This window comes from Castor canadensis, chromosome 8 (genome assembly GCF_047511655.1).
Source record: "Castor canadensis chromosome 8, mCasCan1.hap1v2, whole genome shotgun sequence".
Taxonomy (NCBI): Eukaryota; Metazoa; Chordata; class Mammalia; order Rodentia; family Castoridae; genus Castor; species Castor canadensis.
The window spans coordinates 14,805,503-14,829,827 of NC_133393.1; the positions used below are offsets into that span (position 1 = coordinate 14,805,503).

The window sequence follows — 24,325 nt, forward strand, 5'->3', positions numbered from 1 at the left end:
GATGTAGCTCAGTGGTAGGGCATTTACGTAGTACACACAAGGTCTAAGGTTCAATCCCCAGAGCTGCAAAACAAACAAACAAAAAAAACCCTTAATATTTAAATATCTATTTATAGTAGTAAGTAGTGGAACTACCTTTTCAAATTTTGTTTTGGGTAAATAAAACTACAGGAAAAAGGATTCTTAGATCTCTTAAGTGAAATAAAAATGGCCATTCAAGTAAACATTTCACTGTTCACTATAAAATGCTAGTTATTTTTGAAAAAAAAATTCCAAGCTTTTGTATTCTATCTGCATAATACTTTAATAAATTGGCTTTTAGATTTTTTTTAAGCTTGTGTAATATTCTGGACATTTTGTTCCATCATTGCACTTTCCACAGATATTTCCTAAGTCTTGTGCTAGGCCCAAGAGACAAAATGCCTGACTTCTGGAGCTCCCAGGCTGCTTGGGTCCCTGACACCTGACCAGTGTCCACTTCAAGTGATGCACAGCAGTAATGATCTGTGCTGAGTGGTGGAAGCTCTGGGGACTTGGGGCAATTGGGAGTACAGTCAGGGAAGGCTTTGAAGCACACACATTTGTGCTGGAGCTACAAGGACAAGCAGGAGCTCCCGGATGTAGAGGCTGGAGGACAGTGTGTAGGGCAGCCAGCCACAATGTGACTCATTATCAGCCGTCCCCCTGGCTCTGGTGGTTTGTTTCTGCTTTGCCTTCAGAGATGACAGATTCTGCAAACAAGGCCTCCAGCTGTTTATCAGGGGCCCTCCCAGGCCCAAGTGCCAGGGGCGCCCACCACTCCCTGTTAGAAAGACTGTAGGGCCCTGATTAGGTTGACAGCTGAGGCAAGGGACCCGGGCGGGGGTGGGGGAACTGGAAACCACAGAGAGGAGCAGAGGTGGAGAAGAGGTGGCCTGCAGGGGAGAACCCAGGCAAGAGACAGAAACAGACCTGGCCCCTGTGGGCTGCCAGGGCGTGTCCTGCCCTTCTCTGTCTGGTGAGTCCCCGTGACTCCTCTCATTCATCTGACATTTCCTGACAGCATCGCTCAGGATTAATTTCTCTCCTTTGCTCACTCTGTAAGTCAACAGGATGTACTTGAAAGAACGTGAACTTTGGAGTCAAGAATAGTAGGTAGCTAACATTTACCAAGCATTTAACCGTGCTAAGTACCATGATGAATGTTTTGAATCTGTTTTCTCACTTAATATCTCCCAACTGTCAATGAGTTGTAGAGGAGGAAACGGAAGGGAAGAGGGATTAGTAAACTTGATGTATCATAACAGATTCAAACCCCTAGGCTCAGTTCCCTCACTTATATCACAGTATTGGAAATATCTTTTTATGTTGATCAAAGGATACAAAATTTCAGTTGTGCAGCTGGTAACTATAGTTAATAACAATGTATAGTGTACTCAAAGGTTGCTAAGAAAGCCGAGTGCAGGTGGCTCATGCCTTTTATCAATCCCTAGCTACTCAGGAGGCAGAGATCGGAGGATTGCAGGTTCAAAGCCACCTTTGGGCAAATAGTTCTGAAGACCCCCCACCACAAAAAAAAAAAAAAACCAAAAAACTCAAAAAACCAACTCAAAAACAATTGCTAAGAGTAGATTTTAAATGTTCTCACTACAAAAAAACAATGTGCTGGTGGCCTAGCTCAAATGGCAGAGTGCCTGCTTCCAGAGTAAGGCTCTGAGCTAAAACCCTGGTATTGCCAATGTGAGGTAAGGTATGTGTTAATTAGCTCGATTTAACTATGCCACCACATTTGCATATTTTAAAACATGTTATAAACCATATTATATATGATTTTGTCAGTTACAAAATAAACGATCATTTTATAAGAACAGAAGATAATATCTGTTTCCAGGGAAGTTGTGGGAACTAGTGAGGTCATGGCCATTAAGCACCTGGCTCATAGTAATTAGTCAATAAATGTCACCTCTTCCCCCGGTCCCCATTGTGGCCCACTCCACCTCTCTTGCTCGCTCTGTATCACCGTTTTTTTGGGTGGAGCTGCTTTGAATTTCTGACGCACAACAGAGTAGTTAAAGGCACATGGGCTAGACTGCCTGGGTTCAAAATGCTGGCTCAGATCCATACTAAGTTTGTGGCCTCGAGCCAGTTTCTTAATCTCTCTGGGCTTTACTTTCTCCACTTCCAGTATGGGGATCACATTCCCCTCTCTGAAGGATGATGGTAGGATTAAAATGAGTATGTGTGTGTGTGTTTCTACTGATTGTAACTGGTCTGGGGACTTTTTCAGGGCACAGTCAATTTTAGGAAGGGGTCTCACCTGGGTTCCCACTGATCTCATAAGACCATGTGTAGTTGAGTGGTCCCAGTAATGATATGGTAACAAGGATGACCAGTACCCATATATACTAGGATTCTTCTTACTGCAAGAGAAATCCTTGCTTACAGAAACTTTGAAAAATATAAAGAAGAGGATTGGGGGAGTGTCTTAAGTAGCGTGTGAGGCCACGAGTTCAATCTGTAGTATTGAAAAAAAATTATATACATATATGTGAAAATGAACCACAGTTTCACTACTCAATCAATCACTGTTGACATTGTGGAATTTTCTCTCTGCTATTTTTCTTTTCTTTTTAGTGGTGGGACTGGGGTTTGGAATCATGGCTTCATGTTTGCAAAGGAGGCACCCCTCCACTTGAGCCACACCTCCAGTCCATTTTTCTCTGGTCATTTTGAAGATGGGATTTCTTGATTGGGCTAGCCTTGAATCATGAACCTCTCAATCTCAGCCTCCCAAGTAGCTAGGATTACACACATGAGCCACCAGCACCTGGCTCCCTCTGGTATTTTCCTATGTAGACAGCTTTTCTCCTATTTGTGGGATCCTGTGCTGTAGTACAGTTTTATATCCCCCACTGCCCTGCATGCACATGAGATGAGCGATTTCCAGTGCCATTAAAATGGCCTTTTAAAAGGAAGTTAGAGATGAGCTAGTGGCGTGATTCAAGCTGTAGAACGCCTGCCTAGCAAGCATGCAAGCCCTGAATTCAAACCCACTACCTCCACGTGCACACCAACAGAAAGAGGGTTAGAGTGGCAGGCACCATGGCTCATGCCTATAATCCTAGCTACTCAGGAGGCAGAGATTGGGAGGACTGAGGTTTGAGGCCAGCCCAGTCAAATAGTTGACAAGACCCTATCTTGAAAGTACCCAACATAAAAAAGGGCTGGCGGACTGTTTCAAGTGGTAAGAGTGCCTGCCTAGCAAACACAAGGCCCTGAGTTCAAACCCCAGTACTGCTAATATATATGTAGCTTATTAATAGGTAATAAGAACTATGGATAAAACAAAATACAGAACTGGGCAAGGAGAATTGTACTGAGAAAGGAACAATTTGATTTTTAAATAAGGTGACCAATGTCAACTCCAGTGAGAAGGCAGGGGACTGGAAGGGTGTGGTTCTCTGGGAGTGTGTGTGACAAAGAGCCCAGCAAAGATCCTGGGGAAAGTGCCGAGCATACATCGTCTTTGTACGAACGGCTTGGCACTGGGAGCAGACATGTTGGTGGAGAGAGCCAGGAATTAGACCCCAATAGGCAGAAGCAAGGATGAAAATTTAATATAAAACCCAATAAGAACAAAGCTTGCTCTGAAGTCAATAAAAAGTCTTCTGCAAAGCAAGTCGCCTCACATTCCCTGTTAGTGAACTGAGTGTGAATGGTGAATAAATGGCACACATACACAATAGGTGAGATGTGGTTTCACAGTACTCAGTTTTTCAGCATTTGTTTAGGGAATGTCTAAGCTGTGCCCCAAAGTCTTAATTCCGCCCTAGGCCATGTGAACAGCTCCTCCTGTTCCTCTCCCCTGTGCTCTCCGGGTGTCAGGCTGGAGGGACATTGGCAATCTGGCACATGTTCAGGGAACAGTAACTAAGATCACTGGGGCCAGGTGATGTAATCAGAAGACAGGACAGAAAGATGGGCCTTAGCTCCGTACGTGAAGGGATGTTCTCGTGGTCTGAACTGACCGGTGATGGAAGGTTGTGAGAGGGGTCGCTTTTCCATCTCCAAAGTGATTAAGAAGAGCCTGGATTCACTTGTGAGGATTCAGTGACCCTAAGAGACTTGGGGTAAGCCTGGGAGAGACTTGAATTAATGACATGTACAGTTCTTTCCAATGCTCATACCGTACCTGAAAGGAAAGAAAAAGGACTTTCCGTGAATAACATATAATGTACACAATTCCACATTGGACACATTTTTTTTTGGCAGTACTGGGGTTTGAACTCAGGGCCTCATGTGTGCTAGGCAGGCGCTCTGCCAGCCCTCAACGCATTTTTATAGCCAATAACCACCAAGGACATAGGTAGAATCCCAGCATACAGAAATCAGAATTGTCAGAACTCCTTCCCGCCTTGGGATCCAGACCTGGGCTGCCCCAGCAACATCAGAGAGTTAAAGAAGAAGGTTCAGCAGGAGAGCCACAGGCCTGAAACAGAGACCTCTTCCTTTTTATTTGACATAATTCAGCCTTAGAGAAAATCTATAAGGATTATACAAAAAATTCTCATCTAGTCTCTATCCAGGTTACCCAAATGATAGCATTTTTATCACAGTTGCTTCATCAGTCTTTCTAATGCACATGCACACGTGTGCACACACACAAACACACACACGCACACACACACACACATGCACACACACACACACACACACACACACACACATTGTTTGATGTAATTTGCCACCATTACACCATTTAGGTGTAATGTTCCTTACACCTAAATAGGATATAGTCTTAGAACAAAGTCTTTTCATATGTAATTCCAGCAAAATGATTTAAAAAAACCAGGATATTAACATCGCTAATGCCAGTGTCTAATCAAAGGCCCAGACTGCATATTGTTTTCAGCTGTCCTGTCTCTGTAATTCTCCTTTAACCTGGAATGTTTCCTTCATTTTTCCTTCTCTTTTATGACGTCCACATTTTTGATGAGTGGGCAAGGAAATATTTAGCAAAATCTCCTAAGAAGGGAGCTACAGCCAGGAGAAGGTTTTGCTGTGGATCCAGTTTCTTTGGTTTATTCACCCAGCATGGTCTCCCTGTCGGAGCGGGTGTGGCTCAGTGCCACTCATCATGCAGAAGTAGAAAGCCCTGTGCTTTTTTCCTAGGGCCACCATAACACAGACACCCACAAACTGGGTGTCTTCGAACGACAGAAATGTGTTTTGTCAGTTCTGGAAACCAGCAGTCCAAAAGCAAAGTGTCAGCAGGGCCACGCTCAAGAAGGATCCTTCTTGTCTCTTTCATCTCCAGGTAGCCTCCGGTGTTCCTGGGCTTGTAGCTGGGTCACTCCACTCTCTGCCTCTGGCTTCAGGGGTCATCTTCCCTGTGTGTCTTACACCGGTCATATCAGATGTAAGGCCTCCCTACTCCAGTATGACCTCAACTCAACTAATTACATCTGCACTGACCCTATTTCCAAAGAAGGTAGCACTCTGAGATCCTAACCATGAGAACATCAGCCTATCTTTTGGGGGACACAATTCAATCTATAACACCCCTCATTCTATCTTTCCAGCTTGATCCTGCATTTCTTCAGATGTGGCCCCTCTGCTCCAGCCACACCTATTACCCTCAAGGGGACACCTGCTTTCTCCCAGCCTGGGCTGTGTTCCTGCCCTCAATCCCCTCTTCCCCTCGGGCTCCTCCCTTCCCAGCAGTGATGGTAATGCTAGCCTCCACTTACCTGGGGCTTCTTACATGCTGGGTCCTGTTCTAAACTCTCTCTTAGCAGCACTCTTTTAGCCCTGTTTGTCAGGGACCATAAGGCTCCCCATGTGACAGGTAACCAACCCGAGGCACTGAAAGGATACCTTGCTCAAGACTTCACAAGGAGATGGTCCTTAACGTTATTTCTTCTTTGCTAGTTGCTGTAGAAGGGACCTCAGCATTCGTGAGCCTTGTAGTCAGTGGTCTTCCCTCAAGAGTTTTAGGCCTGTGAGCGCCCCTTGTCCCTCACTGCCTCAGTTTACACTGAGGCCTTCTCAGCCTTCTGTCTGTGCAGAGGGAGGGCTTGGTGATGTCCTTTTAGGGTCTGCACTCTGAGTCCTCAGTTCTGAGGTGGTAGAAGGATTCAGGTCCCCGAGGTTCATTGCTTCTCCCTTCCAACCAGAGCCCTGGAACCCAACCCCAATTTTGAATTTCTCAAGTAGGACCCCTTGTGCCCAGTGTATCAACATCTGGACAGTGTGTCAAAAATACACGATCCTACCTGGGTGCCAGGTGGCTCATGCCTGTAATCCTAGCTAGCTACTCAGAGATCAGGAGGATTGTGGTTCGAAGCCAGGCTAGGCCAATAGTTCTTAAGACTCTATCTCAAAAATACCCAGCTCAGAGAAGGGCTGGTGGAGTAGCTCAAGGTGGAGTAGCTTAAGGTGTAAGTCCTGAGTTCAAACCTCAGTACCACAAAAAATAAATAATTAAAAATATATGATCCTGGGCCCTACCCTACACCCCAGACCTCCTGAATCAAAATCTCTGGTGGAGAGGCCTGGGGCTTGTCTGATTAGTAAGTCTCAGTGGTAGCCTGACATCTATAATCCCAGCTACTGGGGAGGCTAAGGCATGAGGATCACTGGAGCCCAAAGGCAAAATAGGGAGACCTCCTCTCAAAAAACAAAACCCCTCCCCCCTAAAAAACCCTACACATATCCCAGTGATTTTTAAAAGTTTGAGAATCGAGGTGTAAAACCATCATTGGATATTTATAAAACAATCCATCAACTGACCAGTTGACAGTTTGGATGGACTCCGGCGGTGTTTCCATGAAGGACGACAGAGAGGAAACTTAACATTTTAAGCTCAATTTTGTTGTGAACCTAAAACTGCTCCAAAAAATAAAGTCCATTGGAAAAGAAGGAAGGTTAGTGCTTGTAGAGTAACTAAAGAACATTGCGCAATGTGCAAGGAGCTTAACAACCAGGAACCTCCTCTTCTGATGACAGTGATGTCCCTTTTCAGTATCTGAAGGAGATAGGCAGACCTCTGAGCAGGTCTCCACCCATATAACTACTGGTGACTTTGCCTAAAGGAAGCTCTAAAAGCCTGAGGTGACCCAAGACAGTTGCTTCCCCTGCCACCCCCAGAGGAGCCCAGCTGTCTTGGCCTGGCCTTCATTGAGCCACCTGAAATCATTCAGTTTTCCTGTCAGTTAGCCCGGGCTGCAGTGTGGGAAGGGGCCCCTCTGGGCGAGGAGGGGCCGTGTTTCATTTGCTTTGGGGCTTGGTGCCTTTCCTGGGCCTCAGCAGAACAGGTGCAGGCAGACCAGCTGGGTGAAATGAGGACACCTTCCTTCCTTCCCTTCCCTCCTCTCCCCTCCCCCCAACCCAGCCACACCAAAGCCACATCCCATTTCCTCCCCCTCATTCAGAAGCTTCCCTCCCCCCCCTTCTCCATCCTGCAAAGGACAGCGCCCCAGAGGAGGAGACAAGGGAAAGTGGAAGGCCAGTGTTTCTGTGCTTTTCAGAGGGGATGGAGAGATGGAATGGGGTGTCCTCGGGAGGGAGGGGACTATCAGTTATGAGGCTGGCTAACCATTCCCTCCGGGCTGACTCCTTGTCTCCCAAGAGAATGGGCATATAGGTGGAGGGTGAAGGAGTCAGACTCAGAGCCACATTCTAGAACAAAGGTTCTGTCTGCATTCCCTGCAGGGCCTGTTAAACCCTGATTGCCTGCTGTCCCCACTCCCGGAGGTGTGACTCCCTGGGACTGAGGTGGAGCCCTCTTTTGCATTTCTAGTTAAAAGTTTCCAGTTGATGCTGCTCTTCCTGGTCTAGGGATCTCATTGAGAGCACCCCTATTCTAGGACTTGCCTTAAAGCCTAGGCCCAACTGGGGGAAAAACAGGCCACTCAAAGAAATGGGGCCCCCAGCAGTGGCCTTCTCACTCAGGTTCCACTCACAGGCCACCCCTTGCAGTTGTGTGTGTTTTGCCTGTACCTGAAGGAGGCTCTGACTTAAGAAGGCAGAAAGGAGACCCTCACTGTGTTCACCTTCTTCTCTTGGCCTGCCCTTCCCAAGCAATGCCACCTGCCCTCCTCTCCTGCCAGTCCTAGGGAGAGATGGCTCTGTGTTCTCTCTGGTCTACCTTTCTGTGTGTACCATAGAATATCAGCAGTTCGGCAAAGCATGAGGTTAATCCTGGTGTGGTGGCTTGGGAGGAATCCACTGTGAAACTTCAAGCATCGGAGAGGAAAACTGCTCAACTGCAGGTAGAAAATGTCCCTGATTTTGTGCAAACAAGCAGAATTAAAAATGAGTATATATTTACGTGCAAATAGACAAAAAGCCTCATAGAACCCTTTCCAGACTCCCACCACTAGCTCTGTTGGGAGAATCCAGCAGGATCAACAGATTCAAGGTTTTAGGGCAGGGGATGTAGCACAGTAGCCTAGCATTTTTGAGACCCAGGTTCGAGTCCCAGCACGATTAAAAACAGAAGGGGAGGTTTCGCTGTTCGCTTTCTGTAAATTGCACATTTTAAACTTTTTTTGGTGGCACTGGGGTTTGAACTCAGGGCCTCACAATTGCTAGGCAGGTGCTGTACTGCTTGAGCCACACATCCAGTTTGTGGTCTCATATTTTAATAAGCCCATCCTACTTTGTAATTAAAAAATCAATGAACAAAGAGTAATTAAAAAAACAGTGCCAGCTTCAGAAAGCTACAGTCTGAAATGCTACAGCAGGAGGAGGAGGTGAAGTGGGGGGGTTGGTCACTTTGTATTTACCAAAACTATTTGAATTACCAAAAGTGGTCTGTTTGAATTTGTCTCAAGGAAGATACGCATTTTTTAATTTGTAAAGATAGAAACGATACAGTCAGTATAGGAAACAGAACGGCCTCCTCTCTCTTCCTCCTTCCTCTCTAGTCCCTGTCTCGCACCAGCCTTCACACTCCTCTAGCTGCTCTGACATCTCATGTCTTCCTGTCACCTCAGATTCTCCACTGAGTGGCCTTCACTTGCTGCCTCCATTTCTTCAACAGCTATTCTCTTTATTTTAAAGAAACATTGCATGTTTTTGTTTGCTGATCGCCACCATTTGGCAAAAGAAAATCCTGAGGCTTCAGTAGAACAGCATCCGTGAGCATCACTTGATCTTGTTGTGCCCCTGCTGCTTCTCAAAGCACACGCGTGTTCTTTCACAATTGTAGTCTGCACAAATGCCATTTTGTGTCTTGAGGTTTTTTACGTCACCTTATTTTGTAAGCCTTTCTATGTATGGACACAGTGTCATTTCTTCTATGAATGGTACTATGGTTGCTTAGCCAGGCCCTGATTGTTAGGCCTTTGGGTGGGTTCCAATTTTTTGATATTTATTCATTCACCATGGGACTCCCTGCATTTGGGCTCCGCCTCCTACCAGTCTATAAAAACTGTCCCCCTAAAGGTCACTGGCACTGGTCTTCCCTCCAGTTCCAGCAGCCTCTTCTCAGTCTACTTGCCCTGACTTTAATCGGACTTGACCTTTTCAGCCACCCTCATGGCCATTCACCAGCACATCTAACTCTGAGAAATTCCAACCTCCTTTCCTTTTGTTTATCTCTTTAAGAATTTTTCTTTTCAAATACAGATATTTTTACATTACCATTGTAAAATAATAAAATAACTAATAATGAAAATAAATTACATTTTGTTTTCAGTTATGAAGTACATGATATATGCAAAAGAATATAAATGCACAGATTGAATATAGATTATATTATATACATATGTATATATAATGAAGCAGAAAACAAAAATTAACCTGTAGTGTTCCTCCCTGTTCCTTTTTTTTTTTTGGTAGGGCTAGGGCTTGATAGGCTTTGATAGGCTTCATACTTGCAAAGCAGGTGCTCTACAGCTTGAGGCCAACCTCCAGTCCAATTTGCCCTGGTTATTTTGGAGATGAGGCCAGCCTTGAGCTTCAGTCCTCCAGATCTCAGTCTTGCAAGTAGCTAGGATGGCAGGTGTCAGCCACTGGCACGCAGCTCTCCCTGTTACTTAAATACAACATTGGGCTGGTAGAGTAGCTCAAGAAGAAGAAAGAAAGAAAGAAAGGGAGGGGGAGGGGAGGGAAGACAACATCACTAATTCCATGGAAACTTTCTGGGCCATCCCTGTAACAGAGCCCACTGAGCCATTCTGTATTTTATCACTTTATCATTATTCCCCAAGTTAATTTTCTTCAGCCAAGCTCTATCCCCAGCCCCTCCCCTAATTAATGTTAATGATCGGTGACTGTGAAGGGTTCCCTGTAGATCATCTACCAATAATAACATTTCTTTCCAACCCTTCATTTTCCACTGATTTTCCTTTTCTTTCTGCTTTGCTGGGGCCTCCAATTTAATGTCAACTGGAAGCAGGCCAGCAGTCATCCTGAATTTAATTTTATTTTTGGTGGTGAAGTGTGAACCAGGGCTGAGCTACACCCCTGTCCCTGCATTTAAGGGAACCGCTTCTGATGGCCTCCCACTAGTAGCAAGGATGCTGGAGGCTCAGGGTAGATGCTCTTTAACAGGTGAAAAGTTTCTTTGCCTTTCTACCTTGTTGTTAAGTTTTATCAAGTGTTTCTTCCACATCTGTTGAGATGATATGAGTTTTCTTATTTCATCTATGAATGCTATAAATTATATTAATTTTTTTTGTACTACTGGGATTTGAACTCAGGGCCTACACCTTGAGCCACTCCACAAGCCCTTTTTTGTGATGGTGTTTTTCGAGATAGAGTCTCGTGGACTGTTTGCTTGTGTTGGCTTTGAACTACCATCCTCCTGATCTCTGCCTTCCTGAGTAGCTAGGATTACAGGCGTGAGCCACTGACACCCAGTGTATTAATTTTTAATGATAACTTTTCTCTGCACTTCTGGAATATTACAATTAGGACATGATATTTATCTGTTATGAACTGCTAAGTTTGGTTTGCTGAGCGACGTATCAACATCTATGTTTATGTTATTTTTCCTTACCATTGACTTGCTTGGAATTAAGATGATCCTAATCTAACTGAATAAGTTTGGAGTACGTTCGTTTTGAATATCTGAGAAAAGTGACACAAAATTGAAAATGGTGCTTTCTTTTTTTCCCCTTCCTTTTGGTGGGACTGTGGTTTGAACTCAGGGCTTCATACTTGTAAAGCAGGTGATCTGCCTCTTGAGCCACACCTCCAGTCCATTTTGCTTTGGTTATTTTGGAGATGGGGGGGGGGTCTTGAAATCTAGTTGCCCAGGCTGGCCTTGAACCTCAATCCTCGTGATCTCAGCCTCCCAGGTATGAGCCCCAGCACCAGCAGTTGGTGTTTTCTTGAATGTTTGGCAGAATGTTCCTGTAAAGCCTTCTGGGTTCAGTATCATCTTTGTAGGAAGATTTTAAGTTGTTGATTTAGTTTTTGGTTTTGGCCACTGACCTATACCTCCAGAATTAATTTTTACTTAAATTTTACTTTTTTAGTATTCTGCAGGGGGTTTTGTTTTGCTTATTTTGTTTGTTTGTTTTGTGGTACTAGGACTTGAACTCAGGGCCTCATGCTTGCTAGGCAGGCTCTCTAACACTTGAGCCACTCCACCAGCCCTGTTTTGCTTTGTTTTTAATGAGAGAGGGTCTTGCTGTGTTGTTGAGACTGGTCTTGAACTCCTGGACTCAAGTGACATGCACCAGAAGTCCCAGCTACTCAGGAGGGAGACTGAGGAAGGAAGATTGCTTGAGCCCAGGAGTTTGAGGCCAGCCTGGGTATAATGAAACTGTCTCACAATACACAAAATAAAAATGAATAAATAAATAAAATAAAACTCATGAGATCTCTACATTAGACCAGCCATTCCACTTCTAGCTATCCACCCAACAAAAATGAAACCTTCCGTGCACAAAAGACTCCTTCCTACGAGGATGTCATAGATGCTGGTAGCCAAAAACTGAAAACAATCCAAATGTCCACAACGAGAGAACGGATAAACAAACCGTGTATATACATCCATACGATGGAATGCGACTTGGCTCTAGAAAGGAACAAAGTGCCACTGCACACCACGTACACTGAGGGAAAGAAGCTGGCCTCCAAAGAGAACGTGCTGAATGATTCAAGTGACCCTCTAACTTTAGCCTCCCCAGTAGCTAGGACTATAAGTCAGGGGCTACCATCTGTAATGCTGTTTTTGTTTTTTTTCTTTTTTAAACCTTCCTAAGTTATGTGCTTGACTTACCAATTTTGAGTCGTTTTTCTTTTCTGTTTTTCTTTTTGCAGGGCTGGGGTTTGGACTCAGAGCCTATACATTGAGCCATTCCACCAGTCCTATTTTTGTGATGAGTTTTTTTCAAGATAGGGTCTCACAAACTATTTGCCCAGGGCTGGCTTCCAACTGCGATCCTCCTGATCTCTACCTCCTGAGTAGCTAGGATCACGCCTGGCTCGTTTTTCTTTTCTAATACATGCACTTAAGTCTCTATAAGTGTTGCTTTTAAATTAAAAATTGTCTTACAAGGTTTTCTTTATTGAATCTCCATGTCATAAGATGCACAGGTCTTAAAACTACAGTTTTTTTTTTTTTGTGGTGGGACTGGAGTTTGAACTCAGGGCTTCCCACTTGCAAAGCAGGTACTCTACTGCTTCAGCCACATTTCCAGTCCTTTATGCTCTGGTTATTTTGGAGGTTGGGGCGGGGGTCTCTTGATATATGCCCTGGCTGGCCTTGAATCTTGATCCTCCCAATCTCAGCCTCCTAAATAGCTAGGATTATAGGTGCTCAGCTAAATCTACAGTTTTTTGAGTCTTAACAAACTTAAATACCTATGTTACCATCATCCAAATCAAAGTAGAGGACATTTCCATGATCCTAGACCGTCTCATGGGAGGAGTCTGGGAGGCATGGCTCACATGGTAGAGCGCTTGCTTAATATGTGTGACACCCTGGGTTCAATCCTCAGTACCACAAAAAAGAAAAGAAGGAAAGTTCCATGGCTTCCTTTTTGGATCAATCTCCCCTTGACCTCAGAGTTAGCCACAGTTAGAACTTTTACTTGTGTAGAATCTCATGTAAACAGAATCATTCAGCACGTTCTCTTTGGAGGCCAGCTTCTTTCCCTCAGTGTACGTGATGTGCAGTGGCACTTTGTTCCTTTCTAGAGCCAAGTCGCATTCCATCGTATGGATGTATATACACGGTTTGTTTATCCATTCTCTCGTTGTGGACATTTGGATTGTTTTCAGTTTTTGGCTACCAGCATCTATGAACATCCTCATAGAAAGGAGTCTTCTGTGCATAGAAGGTTTCATTTTTGTTGGGTGGATAGCTAGAAGTGGAATGGCTGGTCTAATGTAGAGATCTCATGAGTTTTATTTTGTTTATTTTACCTTAATTTTATTTTTTTGTGAAATAGAGTCTCACTGTATTAGCCAGGCTGGCCTCAAACTCTTGGGTTCAAGCAATCCTTCTGCCTCAGCTTTCCTCCAGAGTAGCTGGGACTACAGACATGTGTCATGGCACCTAGCCTCTTCATAAGTTTTAATGTGGCATTTTCATTATTTTTTACTTGGTCCATAAGCTATTTGAAAGGATGTTTAAAATTCCGCATGTGTGGGAGCTGTTGTTGAATCCCAGTTTAACTGCATTTGGTCAGCTGATATGGTCATTACAGCACCAATTTTTTTTTTCTTGTTTTTGGTGCTGGGGCCAGCGTTGCTGTTTTGAGAGTTTCTGTATCGTCTAATATGTAGTTACTGTGTGTGCTTAAAAAGAATGGGCGTGTTCCAATACACACATCCACATATGTCAGGTTTGTTAATGATACATTGTTCAAGTCATCAAAGTCCTTTTTGATTTTTGTTTACTCTATCAATGACTAAAACAGAGTGTATGGAAATCTCCTTTGATGGTGGATTTCTTGATTTCACCTTACAATTTTATTAAAGCTTTATGTGTTTTCAATTTCTGTTAGTTGGGATATCCAAGTTTAGGATTATCATATTATCCAGGCAAATAATAACTTATTATTGTAGCAAATTTGCCAGCCATCAGAGAGTGGCTATCTCTCTCTTTTCTTTTTTTGTGGTGTTGGGGTTTGAACTCAAGACCTCACACTTGTTAGGCAGGCGCTCTCTCACTTGAGCCACTCCACCATTTTTGTGTTGGATATTTTTGAGATAGGATCTGGAGAACCCTTTGCTGAGGCTGGCCATGAACCACAATCCTCCTGATCTCAGCCTCTGGATAGCTAGGATTACAGCTGTGAGCTGCTGCTGCCTGACATGAAATAATTTTTCAAACAGTAAAATGTTTTGCAAATTATTATTTTTTATTCCACTTCTCAGTCAGTGTCCTCCAAGCTTGCTTACAGCCACAGTGACTAAAGCGCCGACTTCCTTGGTTCATGGAGTTGTGCAAATGCTGTTTCACAGGGTGGCTGCAAGGGGTAGACGTATTAAAAGTACAAGACTATCTGGGACATCGCAAGTGTTCATTTAATAGTAACTCAGTGTCTTTTATGCTTCTGCTCGGTGGCTATTATTTTTATCTGAATTCTAGTTCCTTCGCTTCCCAGTGTGTGACCATAGGCAAATTCCTTAACCTACCTACACTTCAGTTTCCTCATCTTTGACACTGGAATAACAACTACTTTGCAGGGTTGTTCTGGGGTAAAATATTGGTGAGGAGAACTAGGCACAGGTCCCAGCTACAAGCGTTTGATCTCTTCCACTGTTGGAATCACAAATGTTGACACTTTCCTGACATCCCAGATCACCTCTAACCTCTCACCTGAGCTCAAAGTCCTTACTCACCATGCAGAGTAGGACCTCATGGATGTCATTCCATCAATTTAGAGCATTCTGTACAAAGCGAGATTCTGCATTCTTTCTCCCCAGAAAACCATTTTAGCTTCTACAGCTCCTGAGGCATCCATCAGTCCTGCCCTCTGAAGGAAGATGGGCCGGTAACATCTACTCAAAGCAAAGTGCCTCAGGACCCGTAGAAGAGAAGCGCCCTGCAGGGAGGAGGGTGGCCAAGCTGGGCAAGCATCCCCATTTCCACCAAACAGCAGAACCATTGTCTGCCATTTGTCCAAAGACAGCAGACTGGATTATATCAAATTAAACAGGTTTTTTTCACCATCTCTGAGCAGTGTCTCAGAGAACTAAGTTCCTTATGTCTCCTGTGACAGTGTCTACATCCTGTGTTAGCTGCCTCAGCATCCAGCTCACTGATGAGCTGAGAGACTGAGGGTAAGTAGCTACATCACTGTTGCCCAGAGACATGGCTCCAGCCCAACTGCAGGGGATGCTGGGAAGTGTAGTTTTCTTGTATATCCTGGGAGAGGAACAGGGACTGGTGGACTTCCAGCTGGTCTCATCCATGACTGTCTCAGGGACATTTTTGCTGGAGGGGGTGGAGACAAGGCATCCGGGGTGGGTAAAACTTGTCCCTGCCTTCAAGGAGTAAGAAAAGCAATGAATATACAATAAGTAAGTGTGCACAGTAAACTGACAAGTGCACGAGAGACTTCAGTCAGACAATGCACAAAGATGAGGGGTCCATATAACCTGAATGGTTCAGAAGTTCCATAGGGAGGCTGATGGCAGCTTTGGAGCCAACATCTGAGGATTTTTCCAACGTACAGTACATACCCCTGGGGGATGTCTGAAATCGCAGGTAGTACCAAGCCATATTTTTTTCCAGTACATACTTACACAAATGGAATGCCTCTTCCATCATTTATTTATTTATTTATTTAGAATTTTTTTTTGAGACAGGATTTTGCAATGTAGCCAAGGCTGGCCTTGAACTCTTGCTCTTCCTGCCTTAGCTGGCAGAGTGCTGGGATTACAGGCATGTACCACCATGCTAGCCACCTTTTCCATTGTAACTAAGCACTTGTCATGCACTATTGCAGTTTGAGGTGTGGCAGCAAACATAGCACAAGTTTCTTTTTCCTTCTTCACAATTCTCTGCATGCAGCTTACCCTAGATCTTAGCAACCTCTGCATATTTTTATCTTTCCTTACTAAGTTGAGAACTTTGTCTTTTCTCTTAAAGGAAGCACTTCATGGCTTCTTTTTGGTATATCAAAATTGCCAGCATCACTACTCTTGTACTTTGGGGCCTAATATTATTAAGTAATGTAATGATTACTTGAACATCAGCACTATTTTAATGACATAGTAGTGAACTGATGACCAAGATGGCCACTGAGTGACTAGTAGATGGATAGTGTGTGCAGCATGAAGACTCTGCATGGTGATACTAGGGCTTGAGCTCAGGGCCTCACGCTTGCTAGACAGGTAGTCTACCACTTGAGCCACTCCACCAACTGTACAGCATGGAGACTCTGGATAAGGGAATGATTCATGTCCTGGTCAGGATAAAACTGGATGGCATGAGATTTCTTCATGCTTCTCAGAATGACACGCATTTTAAAACTTATGAATTGTTTATTTCTGGAATTTTCCATTAATATTTTCAGACCACAGTTGACTGAGGGTAACTGAAACCACAGAAAAGGAAATTGCAAATAAGGAAGGAACTGCTATATGTTATGTTATGGACACATCAATTAGCATGATTGTGGTAATCACATATATGTATCTCTATATGTATACATGCAGATATAAAAAAATTACACAATATGCCATTAATAGATACAATTTTTTGGTCGGTTTACCTCAGTAAGGCGTGGGAAGGTCATTACCATACCTATCATAATCTAGCTTTTCCTCTATGTTATCTTTTGTACGTATTGTAGTTTTGCATTTTACAAAATGCAAATTCATTCTAATTCATTTTTTGCATGTGGATGTCAAGTTATTACAGCACCATTTGTTGAAGAACCACCTCTGCTCCTTTGTCAAAAATCAGTTGAGGCCAGACACGGGCAGCTCACTCCTGTAATCCTAGCTACCCAGGAGGCAGAAATCAGGAGGATTGAGTTTGAAGCTAGCCCCAGGCAAATAGTTTGAGATACCCTATCTCGAAAGGGCTGGTGGAGTGGCTCAAGTGGTAAGACCACTGAGTTCAAACCCTGCAAAAAAAAAAAAAAGAGGTCAGTTTAGTAAATTTCTGTGCGTCTATTTAGACACTATTCTGTTCCACTGATCTACGTATTCCTTTACCAAAACCACGCCGCCTGGTTACTGTGGTTTTACATTAACCTTTACAGTCTGACAGTGTCCGTCTTCCAACTTTGTTCTTCTCTCTGATATTATGTCGGTCATTCTGATTTTCGCTGTTTTGTTTTTGACAGTACTGGGGTTTGAACTCAGGGTCTTGCGTTTGTGTTCTGCAGCTTTAGCCACACCTCCAGCCTTGTTCTTTGTCTTTTGCCACACCACATAAACTTTATAATCAGTTTGTCAAGGTCAGCAAAATAAGCTGCTGAGATTTTGGTGGGGATCGCATTGATGGTGGGTGAAGAACTGACCCCTTGACGGTACTGAGTCTTCCTATCCGTGGATGTGGATATGCGATATATCACCATTTATTTAGTTCTTCTCTGATCATTTTCACCAGAGGTGTTTTGGGGGTGGTGTGGTAGTTTTTTTCGGTAGTTCGGGGATTGAATAAGCCATAACCCAGACCATTTCACTAAAGTTTTGTAATTTTCCTCATGTAAGTTTTATACATATTTTACTCCTTTGTACATGGATGTTTAATGTTTTTAGTGTTAATGTAAATGGTAGTGGCTTTTTGTTTTAGGGTTTTTTTGTTTTTTGTTTTTTTTGCAGTACTTGAGCTTGCTGGGCAGGTGCTCTACCACCTAAGCCGTGCCCCATCTCAATACTGTGCTTTGCATTTTAAGTTCCACTGATTTGTTTCTGGTGTATAGGAAAGTGATTGACTTTTGTGTCTTCACCTTATTTCCCTCAATCTTGTTATAATTGTTTATCAACTCCAGGAGTAATTTTGTAGATTCTTTCAGATTTCCTACATAGATAATTATTTTATTTCAGACAAAAATGACTTTATTTCTTCTGTCCCAACCTATATACTTGTTTCCTTTTCTTGTTTTATTGCATTAGCTAAGACAAGACACCCCAATCTTGGTCCTGGTCTTAATAGAAAAGCTTCTACTTTCTCACCATTAAATAAGATGCTGGGTATAGGCTTTTTATGCATGTTCCTTACCAAGCTGAAGACATGTCTATCTTTCTGTTTTTTTGGGACTGGGGTTCGAACTCAGGGCTTCACACTTGCAAAGCAGGTGCTCTACTGCTTGAGCCACAACTCCGGTCCATTTCACTCTGATTATTTTTATTTATTTCATTTTATATTTTAATTTTTTTTGGCAGTACTGGGGTTTGAACTTACGGCCTCCTGCTTGCTAGGCAGGGGCTCTACCTCTTGAGCACTCTACCAGTGCCTGCCCTGGTTATTTTTAGAAGTGGGGGAGGTCTCTCATTTGCTTGGGCTGGCTTTGAACTTTGATCCTGCCCTATCTCAGCCTGTAACTAGAATCACAGCCTGTAGCTAGAATCACAGGCATGAGCCACCAGCACCGGTTGCCCTCTATTCTTAGTTTTCTGTGTATTTATACCATGAATGGGTGCAAGGTTTTGTCAAATCCCTTTTCTGAACCTTTTGATATGATCATATGACTTTTTTGATATGATCATGTGTGATGGATTATAGTAAATGATTTTTGGGGGAGTGCAGTACAGGGGTTTGATACAGGCTCTCACTATGTAGCCCAAGCTGGCATTTAAGCCACAATCTTGCTGCTGGAGCTGGGATTACAGACATGCAATCCTAAAAACAAAACAATAACAATCATAATTTTTAAAAATTTAAAAACAGAAAACACTGAGCCCAGATTGGTCTCATCCTTGCTAGTCAGGGATCTACAACTTAAGCCACCCTGACAGCCCTTTTTGTGGTTTTTTTTTTTTTCAGTACTGGGGTTTGAACTCAAGGCCTACACCTTGAGCCACTCCACCTTTTTTGTGATGGGTTTTTTCAAGATAGGGTCTTATGAACTATTTGCCCATGGCTGGCTTCAAACCTTAATACTCCTGAGTAGCTAGGATTACAGGTATGAGCCACTGGCACCTGGCTATGTTGGTTATTTTTGAGATGAGATCTTACTTTATGCTCAGGCTGGCCTTGAACCAAGATCCTCCTGATCTCTTCTGTGCAAGTAGCTAGGGGTGAGCCACTGCGCCTGGCCATCCATAGTAAATGAGTTTTGAATGTCGAGCTGATCTTGTATACCTGGGATAAATACCATGTGGCCATGGTGTATGAGTCACTTTATACATTGGGAGGGTCACTTTGCTCATATTTTTTTAAAGATTTTGCATCTATGTTCACGGGAGATATTGGTATGTTGTTTTCCTGTATTATTTTTGTCTGGTGGTATGATCAACTGATGCTGGATTTAGAGGATGAAAATGAGTGAGGAAGTATTCCCTTGGTTGCTGTCTTCTGAAAGAAATTATAGAAAATTGCTATAGTTAGCTGGACGCCAGTGGCTCATTCATATAATTCTAGCTACTTGGGAGGCTGAGAACAGGAGGATCGGGGTTTGAGGCCACACTGGACAAATAGTTCTCAAAGACCCCATCTCCAAAATAACCAGAGCAAAAGGGACTGGAGGTGTGACTCAAGCAGTAGAGTCACACCTGCTTTGCAAGCCTGAAGCCCTTGAGTTCCATCAGAAGGAAGGGAGGGAAGGAGGGAGGGAGGGAGGTTGGGAGGAAGGGAGGCAGGAAGGAAGGAAGGAAGATATCAGGTAGAATTCACCCGTGAATTCTGTTATTAAGGGTTTTTTTTTAAATTATTGTTGTTATTGTTTTTGTTTTTAGGATAGATGGAGAAAGAGAGAACTATTCTGAGGCCAGTGTGGTGGTGCACATCTGTAATCCCATACTTAGGAGGTTGAGGCAGGAGGATTGTGACTTAAATGCCAATCTAGGTTACATAGTGAGAGTCTGTATCAAAAAAACAAATGAGAGAGAGAGAGAGAGAAGTTCTGAAAGTAGCACATGCTGATTGTTAAATAAACTGTACAGAAATACAGCAAGAAGTGAAGGTTTCCTGACACCCCTTTCTCCAGACACATTCTACAGAAGTGACTGCTGTTAGGGGTCTGCTGTGGATTTTTCCTGGTTGAATACTCTTAAAGATTTTGATAAATAGATTTCCAAAAGACCTGTGACAAGATCATTTCTAATGGGAATGAGATTAATTTTTTACTCTTTTATAATTATAGAAATAAAACATCACTATAAAAAATAACATTTTAAAGAAAAAAAATTAATTGCCCATAATCCCACTCTACAGAGATGCCAAGTAGCTACATTTCAGAGTTCTTCTGTCTGGGTGTGAAACAGGTGCACAGATCACAGATGTCACAGACAGGGAGATGTCAGTACCCCTGCTGTGCTGGCTCCTCCCTGCACACAGGGCTCCACGCTTGCAAAGCAGGCACTCTTCCACTTGAGTGACACCTCCAGTCCATTTTGCTCTGTTTATCTGGAGATGGGGTCTTTTGAACTATTTGCCCCGATTGGCCTCGAACCATGATCCTCCCAATGTCACCCTCCTAAGTAGCTACCATTACAGGTATGAGCCACTGGCACTCAGGCTAGTCTCAAACTCATGATGAGTAGAAGGGGCTGTAGTGCAGCTCAGTTGTAGAGCCCATGTATGAGGCTCTGGGTTTAATCCCCAAAACTGGAAAAAAAAAAAAAAAAGAAATCTGTGGGGAGGTTTTAAAGAAAAATCCCAGTGGACATACTCCAGTACTCTAGGTCAATTAAATCAGAATATCTAGAGGCAGACCTCGAGCTAAGTTACTTAGGTGATTTCTGTGTGCAACCAGGGTGGAGGGCCAGTGGCCCAGGGCATCTCTGTCCAATAAAGAAAAAATAAGGGCTGGTGGAGTGGCTCAAGTGGTAGAGCGCCTGCCTAGCAAATGTGAGGCCCTGAGTTCAAACCCCAGTTCTACCAAAAACAAAAGCCATATAGATAATTTTAAATATTCTAGCGGCCACACTTAAAAAAAATGAAAAGAAACTGTGATATTAGCTTTATAAAATATATTTTACCTAATTCGGTGCATTTAAAATTAATTTCATTATGTCATCAATGTAAAAATTCTTAATGTACTATCTTACATCTTTTGTATTACTTTTCTATTTTGGTGGGATTGGAGTTTGAACTCAGGGCTTTATGTTTGCAGAGCAGGTGCTGTGCTATTTGAGCCACACCTCTGGTTTTTTTGGAGATGGGGATCTTATGAACTATTTGCCAAGGCAGGCCTCAAACTGAAATCCTCCTGACCTCAGCCTCCCAAGTAGCTAGGATTATAGGTGTAAGCCACCAGCATGTGGCTGTGCTGTTCTTTGAAATCTGGCATATACTTTACATTCGCAAGCACAGCTGAATTAAGACCACGCCCATCACAAGTGCATAGTAGACACCATATTGGATATTGTACACAGAGGAAAGAGCAGGTACAAAGGTGTCAAGACACAAAAAGATCCTTGAACCTGAAGTCCCACTGGGGCAAGCATGGCTGGAGGGGAATGAGGGAAAGTGGGAGGTGGGAGAGGGAGGAAGTGGGTCAACCAGATGGCCAGGGTTGCCGTTTTTGGATTTTATTGTAAATGTGATAGGAAGCCATTGACTGTTAAGGTGAGAAATGGTTTATTTTAATGTATTTTTTTTTATTTGTTCATTTATTTTGGAAGTACTGGGGTTTAAACTGAGGGCCTTGAGCTTGAGGCATGTCCATTGGGATTTTTTTTATACAATGTTGGGGATCAACCTCAGGGCATACCATTTGAGCCACACCCCCAGCCCTTTTTTGCTTTAGTTATTTTTCAAGTAGGGTCTTGGATTTTTGCCTGGGGCTAGTCTTGGACCATGATCCTCCTAGCTATGCCTCCCCATAGCTGGGACCACAGGCTCATGCCACCATGCTGGGTTGCATGGTTGAGATGAGGTCTCAAAACATGATCCTTCCAATCTCTACCTCCGAAGTAGCTGGGATAATAGACTTGAGTCACCACACTCAGCTTAATGTATCTTTTAAAAGAGACCTCAGTGGAAGTGTGGCTCAGGAATAGAGTGCCTGCTTTACAAGTGCGAAGGCTTGAGTTTAAACCCAGTCCCACCAAAAAAAAAGAGAGAGAGAGAGAAAGAGAGGAGTGAAAAATGATGCCAAGGTTTTTGCCCAGAAAGAATGGTAAAGAGTTGAGTTGCTGGGCACCAGTGGCTCACATCTTTAAATCCTAGCTACTCAAGAGACAGAGGTTAGGATTGTGGTTTGAAGCCAGCCCTGGGCAAATAGTTCCTGAGACCCTATCTCAAAAGTACCCATCATAAAAAAGGGCTGGTGGAGTGGCTCAAGTAGTAAGAGGGCCTGCCTAGCAAGTGTGAGGCCCTGAGTTCAAACTCCAGTACCACCAAAACAAGAAAAAGAATGATAAAGGAGCTTGGGCTTGGGCAGAGGGCAGAAATAGGTTTGGGAAGGAAGTCAGAGTTCCACTTAGGCATAGACCACTCAAAACTGCATGTGTCCTCTAAAATCAAGAACATGTGTGGCCGCAGAAGTCCAGGGAGAGTGGAAAAAGTACAGGAAATATGACAGCAAAAGTCCAGGGACTGTGGAAAAGTACGGGAGTGTTCAGGCAATGATGATCCCATAAGGTAAGAATGCATGTTGGGGCAGAGGCCAGTGTGTGGAAGAGGAGAGGAAAACACCCTACGGTAGAGTATAAAAGGCCTTGAACACCAAACTCAGAAATTAAAATTTATTTGATAGGTATAGGAAAGCCACAAGGAAATTTTTCTCTTTCTCTTTTTTTAAAATTGTACTGGAACTTGAACTCAGAGCCTTGTGCTTGGTAGGCAAATGCTTTATCACTTGGAGCCATGCCTCCAGCCTGCCACAAGGAAATTTTTGAGCAATAACTAATATGATCAGAGCTTAACTTCATACTGACAGCAATGTTTAAAAGCATAAAAACTGTCTGTGAGATAATTGTCACTAAAATTTTAGATACAGCTTGAAGAGTCTTTTTTTTTTAAATCTCGTGTCTAAAAGAAGAGAAACCCTCATTTATTTAAAAAGTCCTCATGTAGTAAAAAAGAAAAAAAGATTGTATCAAGTAAGGTGGTGCACAGAATCTCAAATGTTATAATAGGAGCGGTTTGGATGATTGGTAAGACTTGGTGGGTTGGATTTTTTTTCTTTTTATTTCTCTGTTTCCAAATGCTCCTTAATTGAAGATAATTATTTGCATAATGAAAACAGATTTAAACTAATAACTGAAATGACTGTGTTGTTGGAGGAGGGAGTAGATTGGATGGGGAGGGTGGAGGCGAAGAAATGGGTTAGGTCATTGGAATAGTCTGGAAAAAGGAAAGGAGCCAAAGGATGGGGCCAAGGAGTCAGAAGGAAGTAGGAAGTGAGCCCACTACCAAGGAGTGTGGTGGTAAGAGGATGGGCTCTGGGGCCAGGCTGCTTGGTCCTTATGTGGACAAATTAATTGCTGTGCTTTAAAAAAAAATCTGTAAACAGACTGAAGGGTAGTGTGGGACCCTGGTTCCATCCACAACCCCACCAAGAAGAAAAGCAAAACCTAATTGTCCCTAGTCCTGAGACTGTTCTAAAGGGTAAGTGAGCAAATACCTGTTAACCACTCAGAACTGAACTCAGCTCAGAACAGGCCCTCACTATCTCAGCTGCTGTCCTTGTTAACTGTCAGGAACCTGGCCTCAGGGGATTCGGTGCTGACGGTGGACCATCTCACCTGGAATGGTTCAGGTGAAAGCTCCCATGGGTCTGTGCCTGGAATGGAATGGGTCTCCCTGTGCCAAACTAGCACACACGTGCTTGTCACTGCACCACCAGTATCTCCACTGGGTGGAGAGGGTTCAACTCAATGAGAGCCATTTGGCTCATCCAGCTCCTCCCCTCAGTTATCACATGAGGCGGGTTTGTGCTTTGGGTAAGGAGTGGACAGGGGCCTCCTAAGACAGCCTCTACCTCCCTCAGTGGAGGAGCTGGAGCCAGAGAGAAGGGCTCCACATTGAAAACAGCACAGCAACTTCTGGGAATGGTTCAGCCATTTTAAAAGACAATATAAAAATAACTATTCAAAGTAAAAATATGGGCTGGTGGAGTGGCTCAGCTGGTAAGAGCACCTGCCTAGCAAGCATGAGGCCCTGAGTTCAAATCCCAGTGCTGTCAAACATTTTTTTAAAAAAGTAAAGCAAAATAAAAATACTTCAGTGGTCTTCATTAAAAGTAAAACTCTGGACTGGGGGTGCACCTCAGTGAGAGCACTTGATTAGCATATGCAAGGCCTTGGATTC

The 24,325-nt window shown here is 43.5% G+C and overlaps 1 protein-coding gene and 1 non-coding gene across 4 annotated transcripts in view; both read left to right on the forward strand.

Annotated features, from left to right (window-relative positions):
* Ccnd3 (cyclin D3) overlaps window positions 1–24,325 on the forward strand; it is an 81,921-nt gene that overhangs the window by 23,654 nt on the left and 33,942 nt on the right. The window lies entirely within an intron of this gene.
* On the forward strand, window positions 24,127–24,200 carry Trnaa-agc (transfer RNA alanine (anticodon AGC)). The gene has a single exon. It is a non-coding gene; the product is annotated as a tRNA-Ala (tRNA).